The sequence below is a fragment of the Mobula birostris genome, chromosome 5 (assembly GCF_030028105.1).
Source record: "Mobula birostris isolate sMobBir1 chromosome 5, sMobBir1.hap1, whole genome shotgun sequence".
NCBI lineage: Eukaryota > Metazoa > Chordata > Chondrichthyes > Myliobatiformes > Myliobatidae > Mobula > Mobula birostris.
Window position 1 is genome coordinate 79,478,292 of NC_092374.1, and position 15,212 is coordinate 79,493,503.

Sequence of the window (15,212 nt, forward strand, 5' to 3'; positions counted from 1 at the left end):
TGGTTGCCGTGGTAACTCAGGATAGTTTCTCTGCTCCATTGGGGCAAATCGTTCCTTAGCTAGATTGTACGCTATGATTGTGAGTGAGTCGATCTTTCTGTGTACTGGACCTGCTAAGGCAACTTCCAGGATGCTGTCTAGATCATCATCGAACTGCATCCAGGCGACGTTGTCTGACGGTCTAGGCCATTTGATCCTGTCTTTCCTTGATGAATGGATCGGGGTAGTCAAAGAGGAACTCACTTGGTCTGTTGTTTGGTGCTGAGGTCACTCAAGTGCGGAGAGATCTTTGGCTCTGTGGGGTGCTTCCTGGCTGGAATTCTCCTTCATTTAACTGGACACTAAGTCCGTGCGCTGCACTTGGGTCACCATTGATCCACATCTAGACCTGTTGTGGTGTATCTTGAGCCCTCTGATGTTTTTGCAGCCTTTCATGCAATGACACCTTACCGTGAGTTCCTCTCTGGTCAGTGTTGTTTGCTTTAGCTTCCTCGTAGTCGTGTTTCCTGTCCTGGTCGTTGCCAGTATGACCGTCCAGTTGAGTCTCTCATCCTTCCCCCCTCTCGGGAGACTCTGGGGGTATTGCTCTTTGTGTTCAATTGTAGCTTGAGTGGTGCCCTCTTGCAAGTGCTGCCCACAACTAGCCTTGTGAGTCCGTGCCAGTCTTTCCTGGAGGTCAGGCCAGTGTCAGCGACCTTCCTTGGTTGCCATCCAGTCTTTCCTGGAAGCCACTGATACAAACCAGAGATTACTTGTTACATACACCTGTTAGGCTGCATTCTCCAGATATCTCACAAGGTAACCGTAGCCTTCAGCCAGGAGCAGATGTCATCAGGTGGTTCCCAACCTTCACAGAGTGTTTCGACGCTCAACCACGACACTCTCCAGCTGGTGCGCCGGCAGTGGCATCCGCTCCTGGCTTCCAGCTTCCCTCCTCTCGCCTACTTCAAATCCAACAAGAGCTCGTTCTGCCTCTTCCCCCATCCTACGAGCTGCTTGTTTTTTGCTCCTTTCGTCCAAGCCCAGAGCTGACAACAACCGCCATGCTGATTTGGCTGGGAAACCTCTGCAGCTGATCGCCACAAGGAACAACCATGCCTGCCATCCCTCATCTTTACACCCCTGCACTAAGGGCTGGTACTTCAAGGCCTTTCTCTCATGGGCCTCTTCCCATCCCTCCTCCCACGGCACAGTCAACTCAACCAGCATTATTTTCCAGTCTTCAGTTGACCACAGTACAATGTCCAGGTGTAGGGTTGTGTGCACCACATCCGGGAACTGCAACCTCCTTCCCACATCGACCCTCATCCCCCAGGACCTGGCCGTTAGCAGCAGATTGGGCTTTGGTTGTTTGGTTACAAAAGGCCTGGCTCCCTCTTTGGTGAAGGTGATGGCCTTCCTCAAATCTGTGCCAGCCATCCTCTTCTTGCATCTCTCCCGCTCTAGTGTGTCAGCAAGAGCCAGAAGCACCTTATCATGGCGCCACCTATACCGTCCTTGAGTTAGAGCTGTTTTACACCCGGACCGTATATGAGACAGTGTCCCCTTTTGACCACAGAGCCTACAGTTTGGGTCCTCTCTCATCCCCCATGTGTACAGATGTAATGGCGAAGGAAGGGTGTCATGATCACCAGCTACCTAGGAGGATTCAAACTCAGATTTACATCAGCCCATTTCACAACTAGTTGGCAGGACCTCTAGAAAGGGATTCCAACAGGGTGCCCCATCTCCCCCACCCATTTATTAAAATGAACCTCCTGTTATCAGCAGCAGAAGATGTAACCCGTGGCCCGACGCTGGAGTCGGGTATTGTTCAACTGGCTCTACGAGGGTTCATGGACGACATCATTATAACAACTGTGTCACATGTCCAAGCAAGATGGGTATTGGAAACCCTGGGTAATGTAGCCACTTGGGCGAGGATGTCCTTCAAGGCCAAGGAGTCCAGGTGTTTGGTGATCAGAAAGGGCAAAGTTACTAGCAAGTTTAGCCTCCAAGTTCAGGGTGACATCATCCCTTCCATTGAAGATAACCCGATAAAATGCTTGGGGAAGTGGTTTAATGTGTCACTGATTAGATGGGGCTAATGTCACCAATGCTGTGAAGCAGTGACATAATTAGTAAATAAATGCCTAGTAATTAAGTGTTCCGGTTTAAGATGGCACTAGTGAAGCACAGTGACGATTTGCTGGCGGCAAACAAAGCTATAAGTTACACTATTGACCACACTTTTTTCTCAAAAGTGATCACTGCTATCAGTAACACAAGGAAATCTGCAGCTGCTGAAAGTCCAAAGCAACACACACAAACTGCTGGAGGAGCTCAGCAGGCTAGGCAGCATCGATGGAAAAGAGTAAACAACCAGCATTTCTGGCAGAGACCCTTCACCAGGACTGCAATCAAAACCCTGTAACTTCCCCTTCAGAGATGAGCTTTTCAACCATCTGTACAACTGGGAGGCGGAGCTTAGTCAAGATGGCGCTAAACGGCGACTCCTTTGCTTGCATCTTCGGAAACAGCTCTATTTCCATCTTTATTATCTCTATTTTTCCCTTTCAGGGTTCTTTTGAAAACCCTGACCTGGAGTTGCACGCTGACTTCGGTTCTTTGTGGGAAAGGGACCCGCTCTCAGGGTGTCACGACTGGCCATTATCCAATAGGCCAAGGGTGCGGCCTACGAGCTCGGCTCGCCTTTGGAGGCCTAGGATCTCAGGGCTCTGGAGACGGGCAGATCAAAGGTTTGTATCCCAGACCGGTGTGTCGTAGGAGCTGGCAGATCTTTGGCTGTGTGCCCAGAGACCTGAGATCTTTGGGCACAGAGCTTGGAAAAAGCGACATAATGGACTTTTAACATCGTAGACCAGTGAGTTGTTTGTTATGTCTCCCCTGTCACTGTCAAATGGAGACATCTCTTTCTTCCTTATTAGGGAGCGAGCGAACCTGTGGTATGTCGAATACCGGGTGACCGCATAGTCTTTGAAGTCTGTGTCTCCGCTATTGTTTTTGCTGCACACTTGAGTGCTCGGTGGCGGGTGCCGACGCTTTTTTTTGCTGGTGGGGGGAGGGGGATCGTTGCTTGCTGCCATTTACGCGTGGGAGGGAGGGGAGCTGGGGGGGGGGACTTTGGGGTTCTAACATTTAACTGTTGTTCATTCTTTGGGGCACTCCTCTGTTTTTCATGAACGGTTGCAAAGGAAAAGCATTTCAGGATGTATATTTATATATTTCTCTGACATTAAAATGTAGCTTTGAAACCTGGCACTTTTGCAGTGTGAACTGAAATCTCAAAGGTGCAGGGTGCTTGCGGTATGGCATGTATAGGCCGATTTGAGGCAGCTTGGCCCTTGCATGAGAGTGGAGAATGAGCCAATGTTTGGCTGTTGCTGGAGTGGACGTCGAGGCGATTTGAAGTGGCAGAACTGAGGGAAGGTGAGGTGGAGTCGAGGAAGCGGGACTCGAGCCCAAGAGCAAGGAATGACCTGCTGTTTGGTTGATTTAAGTGCCACACCAGATCGGAAAGGCTGGATACGGTGGGGCCTGGACCTGGGTGCATAGTGAACTGGTAGGGCTTGAGTCCAAGAGCAAGGGACAATGTGAAGTTTGCCTGAATTAAGCACTAGGCCAGATTGAAAAGGTTGGGGGAGGGGGGTGGTGGTCAGAGACAAAGGTGAGGGACGGGCTGGTGTTCAGCTCGCTGCTATACGAGGTTTACTCATCTCTGCACTGAACTGGGGCTGTAGCCTGCAACTAACAGGCTACTGGATCGGCTGCAGTGACGACCGGCTTCGTGGCTGGAAACTCACTTTCGTGAACTTCAGTTCTGAATGCTATTTCCCTACTTTCATTGTTTGCATGTCTGGCATTTTTCTACACTTTTTTGTTAACGCATTCTATTGGGTTTCTTTGTTTTGTGGCTGCCTGTAAGGGGACAAATCTCAAGGTTGTTTTTAGTGTACATACTCTGATAATAAATATACTTTGAACTAAACTAATCCCTTCAGTCTACCCAATGTCCATACCCCTCCATTCTTTCCACATTCACGCACCTAGCTAAGAGCTTCTTAAGCTCCTCTATTGTGTCTGCCCTCATTAGCAACTCTGGCAGCGCATTCTGGACACCACCACTATAGGGAAAAAAAAATGTGCACTACACATCTCCTTTGAAATTTGTGCAGTCATCATAAATGTATGCCCTCTAATATTAGTCATTTCGACCCAGTTATCGATGACTCTCATAATTACATGAACCTCTATCAAGTTTCCCCTCGGCCTCTCGTACTCCAAGAGAAAACAAACCCAACTTTGTTCAAGCTGTCTTGCACGTTTTCTGATCCCGGCAGCATCCTCGTAAACCTCTTCTGGACCCTGTCCAAAGTTTGCACATACTTCCTGTAATGGGCCAACCGGAAGTGAATGCAATATTCTAGATATGGCTTAACTAGAGTTTTATACTGCAATGCAATTTCCTGACTCTTGAATTCAACGACTTGTCTGACAAAAACATGCCTTCCTTACCAGCTTAGTACATCACATTCAGGGAGCTATGGGGCTGCACCCATTTTCTCACCAGCTCCCCTATCTCCAGAGCCCCTCTACATCCTCCAGACTGTCCACATTAAACATCATCTGCCCACTCTGCTGCCTCTCTGTTGCTCCCACCATACACCATTACTCACAGTTTTGCATCATTTTGGAAACTGTCTTCTCTCAACACATCCAAGTCATTAATATTTCGTAAGATGAGCAAAGGTTTAGAAAAACAACCCCAAGGAAATCCATTGGCCACTTCCTACTGATGAGGAAGCTGTCTTACACCACCGTGCTCTGCTTCCCACCTGTGACACAATACTTGCTGCTCCACAATCTTCAGTAAGCTCCGATTTCTTCAGATCCTGGGGCCTCCAGCCTATTCTAATGGCTTTACAAGCTTTCTCCTTTGACTTAAAGTTGCCTTTGACTTCTCGGGTCAGCCATGGATGAACTCCTCTTCCTCTCGAGCCTTTAGAGCTTTGCAGCAGAACGAGCAGCTGGGAAAGCCACTGCAGTGGCGCAGCTTTGATCCTGATCTGGCCTGCGTGTGGAGTTCTGCATGTTCTCCCCGTGACCCTCTGGCTTTTCTCCCACGCCCCAGAAGCCCTCTGGTCAGTAGGCTAATTGGCTGTTGTCAACCGCCCCCAGCAAGTGGAAGGACCTGGAGAGTGCTGATGCGCTCTGTCCTGGGCTTAACGTGTTGACGCCGTCATGAAGGAGACGTGGCAGCGGTTCTACTTTGTTAGGGTCTTGAGGAGATTTGGTCTGTCACCAAAGGCTCCTACAAATTTCTACAGAAGTGCGGTGGTGAGCATTCTGACTGTTTGCATCACAGCCTGGCATGGAGGCTCCGATGGATGGCAAGAGGCTGTAGACACATGGGCACAAACCTCCCACCATCGAGCACATTAAGGACAAGATGTGATGACTCAGGAAGACGGCATCCATCCCTTAGGACCCTCATCATGCAGGACATACCCCCTTCTCATTACTGCCGTCAGGAGGGAAGTACGGCACCTGAAAAGTCACACTCAATGGTCAGTGATAGAAACCTGATTCTGATTATGAATGTGGAGAAAATTGAGTGGGGTCATTGACAATGTGTGGTTGATGGTTGTCATGACCTCTATGGGCCGAAGACCTGTTTTTGTGCTCTGTGACTCTATGGAGATATATTTTCCAAGTTATGCATCAATTCTTCATTTAGCCGAGAGGACACCATCAAATCTCCCCATGTGTTCCTCCAAACGACCACAACCAAGTCACCTCATAGCGGCCCTGTTGTAGGGTCTAGGCCTGAAATGTCAACTCTTTATTCCCCTCCATAGATGCTGCCCAACCTCCAGCATTTTATGTGTGCTGATCAAGATATCCAGTATCTGCAAAACCACTTGAGTCTCCTCTTATCACAGTCTCCTCTGGTTGCACGAGAAGTAGAAATTTCATACCAAACCACATCCGTTGCAAACCCAAGTGGGCTCTTGTCAACAGGCTCATCGTCCAACCCTTTCCCGTTGCACGGAGTGCAGTCCAAAATTAACTTCTCTTAAGATCATTCCTCACTGTATCTGCAAAATAATCTACTGAATTCACATAGCACCCTATTACAGCGGATCATATTTGTCCTGTCTAATGTCTCCAGGATGACCGCTCAGCTCCAGTCACACACAATCCTGAGATCTTAATTCCCGACTTGTCCAACAGCGTGACAATTGTTTTCTTCCCTATGAATGCGGAGGCTTCCGAGGAGGGTCCCTGGCCTTTGTTGGTGCTCAGCTCACCCAAATTCATTCGACTTCCACAGGAAGGTCTGTCATACAATAATCATTTCATCCAACTGACAAAGTTCAAAGTAAATTTATTATCAACCATATAGATGTCACCATATATAATCATGAGTTTCATTTCCTTGCAGGCCTTCAAGGTAAATGCAAAGAACACAATAGCATCAACGAATGATCTCCCTCATCCAGTGTTCAAAAGACAGCAAACTGTACAAGTACAAAAAAATCATTATTAATAAATAAGCAATAAATATTGGGAACATGAGATGCAGAGTCCTTGAAAACGAGTCCATGGACTGTGGGAACAGTTCAGTGATGGGTGAGTGAAGTTATCCATTCTGGGTCAGGAGCCTGATGGTTGAGGGGCAATAACTGTTCCTGATCCAGGTGGTGTGGGTCCTGAGACTCCTGTATCATCTTCCTAATGGTACCAGCAAGAAGAGATCATGGCCTGGGTGGTGGGGGTCCTCGTTGATGGATGCTACTTTCCTGCGACGGTGCACCTCATAAACGTGCTCATTAGTGGGGAGGGCTTTATCTGTGATGGATTGGGCTGTATCCATTACTTCTTGTACACTTTTATGTTCAAGGGCATTGGTTTTTCTAGACCAGACTATGATGCAACCAGTCAATATACTCTCCACTACACATCGAAAGAAGTTTGTCAGAGTTTTAGTTAACATGCCAAATCTTTGCAAACTCCTGAGAAAGTAGAGGCAGTGCTGCGCTTTCTTTGTAGTGACACTGACTTGCTGGACCCTCTGAATGATAATGCTGAGGAATTTAAAGTTGCTGACCCTCTCCACTTCTGATCCCTCAATGAGATCTGACTCATAGACATCTGGTTTCCTCAGCCGCTTGGTTTTGCTGACATAGCATAAGACATTATTGATATGGCACCACTGAGCCAGATTTCCAATCTCCCTTCTACATGCTGATTTGTCACATCCTTTGATTTGGCCTGTGATATTGGTGTTATCAGCAAACTTGAATATGGCATTGGAGCTGTGCCTAGCCACCCAGTCACAAGTGTAAAGCAAGTAGAACAGGGGGCTAAGCACACAGCCTTGGGGTGCACCTGTGCTGATGGAGACTGGGGAGGAGATGTTGCTGATTGAACTGACTGGGGTCTGCAAGTGAGAAATTCGAGGACCCAGTTACACAAGGCGGTGAAGCTTATCGATAAGTTTTGCAGTATAAAATGACAGACCCACTCTGTGCATTCAGCTCCTCCTCGATCAGGGGCTCTCGGCAGCATCCGTCACTGCCCAGCAGCATCCTCCTTGGTGACGATGACAGAAAGAACTATTACTGCTGCATCAGCCATGGCTGCTGCCTACAAGCCAGCACCCTCCCATGAGCCCTTTTCCTGTTTACATCCTTGGAGTATATTTTTGGCATTTTGGTCAATAAACCCAGAATAAGTTTCTATTTCCGTTTACTGTCAATGTTTACTCGTGATTTCACCCTGCATTTCATAGTTCCTATTTAACTTCCTCACTGAACTACTTCAGGCCTTCTGGACACTCTGCTCTGACCTCCTCATGGTGAGGCACTGGTAACTGTCCCAGCAGTGATCGTACACAATGCACACTGTAGCCCTCCAACCCAACTCATTCCACTCCCCTCATAACCTCCCTCCATCTCATCTGCCTGTACCTGCTCTCTCCACATCTACTCAGTCCACTGTTCTCACCACCACCCTCTTCTGTACCTCTCCTCTCCACACATACTCACTCCACTCCTCCCCCCACCAACTCTTTCCATTTCTTCCTCATCTCTCAACACCTGTTCACTCCACTCCTCCCTCCATCCCTTCTGTGTCTCCTCTCTCCAAACCTACTCACTCCACTCCTCCCCTTCACCACCTCCCTCTATCCCCTCTGTCTGTACCTCTTCTCTACACATATTCATTCCACTCCCCTCAACAACTCCCTCCATCTGTACTTCTTCTTACCACATCTCAAAACCTCTCTCCATCCCCTCCATCAGTATCTCCTCTCTCCAAACCTACCCACTCCACTCCTCCCCTCACCAACTCCCTCCATACCCTCCAGCTGTAACCCTCTCTCCACATCAACTCCATCCACTCCTCCTCCCTCCACCCAATCCATCTCTCCTTCATCTCGCCACATCTACTTATTTCACTCTTCTTCCCTCAGCATCTCCCTCTGTACCTGCTCTCTTCACAGCTACTCATTCCAGTCCCCGCAACCATTCCGTCCACCTCCTCTGCCGATACCTCATCTCTCAAAATCTACTCATGCTGATTTCCTCACAACCTCCCTCCATCTCCTCCATCTGTACCACCTCACTCTACACCTGCTCCCTCCATCTGTATCACCTCACTCTACACCTACTCCCTCCATCTGTACCTCCTCTCCACATCTACTCCCTCCACTCCTCCCCTCGCCATCTCCCTCCATCTCCTCCATCTGTACCACCTCACTCTACAGCTACTCCCTCCATCTGTACCACCTCACTCTACAGCTACTCCCTCCATCTGTACCACCTCACTCTACACCTGCTCCCTCCATCTGTACCACCTCACTCTACACCTGCTCCCTCCATCTGTACCTCCTCTCCACATCTACTCCCTCCACTCCTCCCCTCGCCATCTCCCTCCATCTCCTCCATCTGTACCACCTCACTCTACAGCTACTCCCTCCATCTGTATCACCTCACTCTACACCTACTCCCTCCACTCCTCCCCTCGCCATCTCTCTCCATCTGTACCACCTCACTCTACACCTACTCCCTCCACTCCTCCCCTCGCCATCTCCCTCCATCTCCTCCATCTGTACCACCTCACTCTACACCTACTCCCTCCATCTGTATCACCTCACTCTACACCTACTCCCTCCATCTGTATCACCTCACTCTACAGCTACTCCCTCCATCTGTACCACCTCACTCTATAGCTACTCCCTCCATCTGTACCACCTCACTCTACACCTACTCCCTCCACTCCTCCCCTCGCCATCTCTCTCCATCTGTACCACCTCACTCTACACCTACTCCCTCCATCTGTATCACCTCACTCTACACCTACTCCCTCCATCTGTATCACCTCACTCTACACCTACTCCCTCCATCTGTATCACCTCACTCTACAGCTACTCCCTCCACTCCTCCCCTCGCCATCTCCCTCCATCTCCTCCATCTGTATCACCTCACTCTATACCTACTCCCTCCACTCCTCCCCTCGCCATCTCCCTCCATCTGTACCACCTCACTCTACACCTGCTCCCTCCATCTGTACCACCTCACTCTACAACTGCTCCCTCCATCTGTACCTCCTCTCCACATCTACTCCCTCCACTCCTCCCCTCGCCATCTCCCTCCATCTCCTCCATCTGTACCACCTCACTCTACAGCTACTCCCTCCATCTGTATCACCTCACTCTACACCTACTCCCTCCACTCCTCCCCTCACCATCTCTCTCCATCTGTACCACCTCACTCTACACCTACTCCCTCCATCTGTACCACCTCACTCTACACCTACTCCCTCCATCTGTATCACCTCACTCTACACCTACTCCCTCCAGTCCTCCCCTCGCCATCTCCCTCCATCTGTACCACCTCACTCTACACCTACTCCCTCCATCTGTACCACCTCACTCTACACCTACTCCCTCCATCTGTATCACCTCACTCTACACCTACTCCCTCCATCTGTACCACCTCACTCTACAGCTACTCCCTCCATCTGTACCACCTCACTCTACAGCTACTCCCTCCACTCCTCCCCTCGCCATCTCCCTCCATCTCCTCCATCTGTACCAACTCACTCTACACCTACTCCCTCCATCTGTATCACCTCACTCTACACCTACTCCCTCCATCTGTACCACCTCACTCTACAGCTACTCCCTCCATCTGTACCACCTCACTCTACAGCTACTCCCTCCACTCCTCCCCTCGCCATCTCCCTCCATCTCCTCCATCTGTACCAACTCACTCTATACCTACTCCCTCCACTCCTCCCCTCACCATCTCCCTCCATCTCCTCCATCTGTACCAACTCACTCTATACCTACTCCCTCCACTCCTCCCCTCACCATCTCCCTCCATCTCCTCCATCTGTACCAACTCACTCTATACCTACTCCCTCCACTCCTCCCCTCGCCATCTCCCTCCATCTCCTCCATCTGTACCAACTCACTCTATACCTACTCCCTCCACTCCTCCCCTCGCCATCTCCCTCCATCTCCTCCATCTGTACCAACTCACTCTATACCTACTCCCTCCACTCCTCCCCTCACCATCTCCCTCCATCTCCTCCATCTGTACCACCTCACTCTACACAAACTCCCTCCACTCCTCCCCTTGCCATCTCCCTCCATCTCCTCCATCTGTACCACCTCACTCTATACCTACTCCCTCCACTCCTCCCCTCACCATCTCCCTCCATCTCCTCCATCTGTACCAACTCACTCTATACCTACTCCCTCCACACCTCCCCTCGCCATCTCCCTCCATCTCCTCCATCTGTACCACTTCACTCTATACCTACTCCCTCCGCTCCTCCCCTCGCCATCCCTCTCCATCTGTACCACCTCACTCTACACCTACTCCCTCCATCTGTACCACCTCACTCTACACAAACTCCCTCCACTCCTCCCCTCGCCATCTCCCTCCATCTCCTCCATCTGTACCACCTCACTCTATACCTACTCCCTCCACTCCTCCCCTCACCATCTCCCTCCATCTCCTCCATCTGTACCAACTCACTCTATACCTACTCCCTCCACTCCTCCCCTCGCCATCTCCCTCCATCTCCTCCATCTGTACCAACTCACTCTATACCTACTCCCTCCACTCCTCCCCTCGCCATCTCCCTCCATCTCCTCCATCTGTACCAACTCACTCTATAGCTACTCCCTCCACACCTCCCCTCGCCATCTCCCTCCATCTCCTCCATCTGTACCAACTCACTCTATACCTACTCCCTCCACTCCTCCCCTCGCCATCTCCCTCCATCTCCTCCATCTGTACCACTTCACTCTATACCTACTCCCTCCGCTCCTCCCCTCGCCATCCCTCTCCATCTGTACCACCTCACTCTACACCTACTCCCTCCATCTGTATCACCTCACTCTACACCTACTCCCTCCACTCCTCCCCTCGCCATCTCTCTCCATCTGTACCACCTCACTCTACACCTACTCCCTCCACTCCTCCCCTCGCCATCTCCCTCCATCTCCTCCATCTGTACCAACTCACTCTATACCTACTCCCTCCACTCCTCCCCTCGCCATCTCCCTCCATCTGCTCCATCTGTACCACCTCACTCTATACCTACTCCCTCCACTCCTCCCCTCGCCATCTCCCTCCACCTGCTGTCTCTATCTCCTAGCTTAACATTTACTCACTCCACTCCTCCCACCACCTCCCTCAATCCCCTTTGCCTGTACCTCCTCTCTCCACAGCTTCTCCCTCCACTCTTTCCACCACGTCCCTTCCCCCTCTGTCTGTACCTCCACTCTGAATTACTTCTCTGCTCCCACCTCCCTCCATTCCTCTGTTTGTACCTCCTCACTGCCCACCTATTCACTCAATCCCCCTCACCACTTCACTCCAACCCCTCCATCTTTACCTCCTCTCTCCACATCCACTCCCCTCACAACCCCTCCATTTGCTCCATTTGTACCTCTTCTTTCCACACTTTCTCACTCCACTCCTTCCCTTGCCATCTCCCTCCATTCCCTCATCAGTACCTCATTTCTTGACATCTACTCATCCCACCACCTCCCTCAATCCCCTCTGTCTGAGCCTCCTCTCACCAAACATACTCTCTCCCCTCCTCCCTATCACCAGTACCCTCCTCTTTTCTGCCTGTTTCCCTCCCTCCACATCCACTCACTCCACTATCCTCAGCAGATCCCTCCACTACCTCTTCTTTACATCATCTCTCCAATCCTAATCATTTGACTCCTCCCCTCATCAACACCCTCCAACCCTCCATCTGTAACTTTTCTCACTGCATCTACATACGCCACTCCCCCTGACAACCTTCCACCATACCCACTCTTTACCTCCACTCCATTCCTCCCCTTGACAACTTCCTCCACGCCCTCCTTCAGTACAATTCTCCACATCTACATTCAACTCCTCTCCCTCCACCTCCCTCTAATTCCTCCATCTGTACCTCCTCTCTCCATGTCTACTCATGCTAATCCTGTCACAACCTCCCTCTATCCCCTCCATCTGTACCTCCTCTCCACATCTACTCACTCCGCTCCTCCCACCACCTCCCTCTATCCCCTCCATCTGTACCTCCTCTCCACATCTACTCACTCCACTCCTCCCACCACCTCCCTCTATCCCCTCCATCTGTACCTCCTCTCCACATCTACTCACTCCACTACTCCCACCAGCTCCCTCTATCCCCTCCATCTGTACCTCCTCTCCACATCTATTCACTCCACTCCTCCCACTACCTCCCTCTATCCCCTCCATCTGTACCTCCTCTCCACATCTACTCACTCCACTCCTCCCACCACCTCCCTCTATCCCCTCCATCTGTACCTCCTCTCCACATCTACTCACTCCACTCCTCCCACCACCTCCCTCTATCCCCTCCATCTGTACCTCCTCTCCACATCTACTCACTCCGCTCCTCCCACCACCTCCCTCTATCCCCTCCATCTGTACCTCCTCTCCACATCTACTCACTCCACTCCTCCCACCACCTCCCTCTATCCCCTCCATCTGTACCTCCTCTCCACATCTACTCACTCCACTACTCCCACCAGCTCCCTCTATCCCCTCCATCTGTACCTCCTCTCCACATCTATTCACTCCACTCCTCCCACTACCTCCCTCTATCCCCTCCATCTGTACCTCCTCTCCACATCTACTCACTCCACTCCTCCCACCACCTCCCTCTATCCCCTCCATCTGTACCTCCTCTCCACATCTACTCACTCCACTCCTCCCACCACCTCCCTCTATCCCCTCCATCTGTACCTCCTCTCCACATCTACTCACTCCACTCCTCCCACCACCTCCCTCTATCCCCTCCATCTGTACCTTCTCTCCACATCTACTCACTCCACTCCTCCCACTACCTCTCTCTATCCCCTCCATCTGGTCCTCCTCTCCACATCTACTCACTCCACTCCTCCCACCACCTCCCTCTATCCCCTCCATCTGCACCTCCTCTCTACATCTACTCACTCCACTCCTCCGACCACCTCCCTCTGTCCCCTCCATCTGTACCTCCTCTCCACATCTACTCACTCCACTCCTCCCACCACCTCCCTCTATCCCCTCCATCTGTACCTCCTCTCCACATCTACTCAATCCACTCCTCCCACCACCTCCCTCCACTCCGTCCATCTGTACCTCCTCTCTACATCTACTCACTCCACTCCTCCCACCACCTCCCTCTATCCCCTCCATCTGTACCTTCTCTCCACATCTATTCACTCCACTCCTCCCACCACCTCCCTCTATCCCCTCCATCTGTACCTCCTCTCCACATCTGCTCACTCCACTCCTCCCACCACCTCCCTCTATCCCCTCCATCTGTACCTCCTCTCCACATCTACTCACCCCACTCCTCCCACCACCTCCCTCTATCCCCTCCATCTGTACCTCCTCTCCACATCTACTCACTCCACTCCTCCCACCACCTCCCTCTATCCCCTCCATCTGTACCTCCTCTCCACATCTACTCACTCCACTCCTCCCACCACCTCCCTCTATCCCCTCCATCTGTACCTCCTCTCCACACCTACTCACTCCACTCCTCACACCACCTCCCTCCACTCTGTCCATCTGTACCTCCTCTCCACATCTACTCACTCCACTCCTCCCACTACCTCCCTTTATCCCCTCCATCTGTACCTCCTCTCCACATCTACTCACTCCACTCCTCCCACCACCTCCCTCTATCCCCTCCATCTGTACCTCCTCTCCACATCTACTCACTCCACTCCTCCCACCACCTCTCTCTATCCCCTCCATCTGGTCCTCCTCTCCACATCTACTCACTCCACTCCTCCCACCACCTCCCTCTATCCCCTCCATCTGTACCTCCTCTCCACATCTACTCACTCCACTCCTCCCACCACCTCCCTCTTTCCCCTCCATCTGTACCTCCTCTCCACATCTGCTCACTCCACTCCTCCCACCACCTCCCTCTATCCCCTCCATCTGTACCTCTCCACATCTCCTCCCACCACCTCCCTCTATCCCCTCCATCTGTACCTCTCCACATCTGCTCACTCCACTCCTCCCACTACCTCCCTCTATCCCCTGCATCTGTACCTCCTCTCCACATCTACTCACTCCTCTCCTCCCACCACCTCCCTCTATCCCCTCCATCTGTACCTCCTCTCCACATCTACTCACTGCACTCCTCCCACCACCTCCCTCCACTCCGTCCATCTGTACCTCCTCTCCACATCTACTCACTCCACTCCTCCCACCACCTCCCTCTATCCCCTCCATCTGTACCTCCTCTCCACATCTACTCACTCCACTCCTCCCACCACCTCCCTCTATCCCCTCCATCTGTACCTCCTCTCCACATCTACTCACTCCACTCCTCCCACCACCTCCCTCTATCCCCTCCATCTGTACCTCCTCTCCACATCTACTCACTCCACTCCTCCCACCACCTCTCTCTATCCCCTCCATCTGTACCTCCTCTCCACATCTACTTACTCCACTCCTCCCACCACCTCCCTCCACTCCGTCCATCTGTACCTCCTCTCACTAATGATACTCACTCCTGTCCCCACCACCACCACCCTCTTCCTTCCACTTTGTATCAACCTCCTCTCTCCATGGCTACTTACTCTCTCCCTACCACCTCCATCCATCCCCTCCTTCAGTACCTCATCTCTCGACATAGATTTCTTCCACTCCTCTCTCTGCACCTCC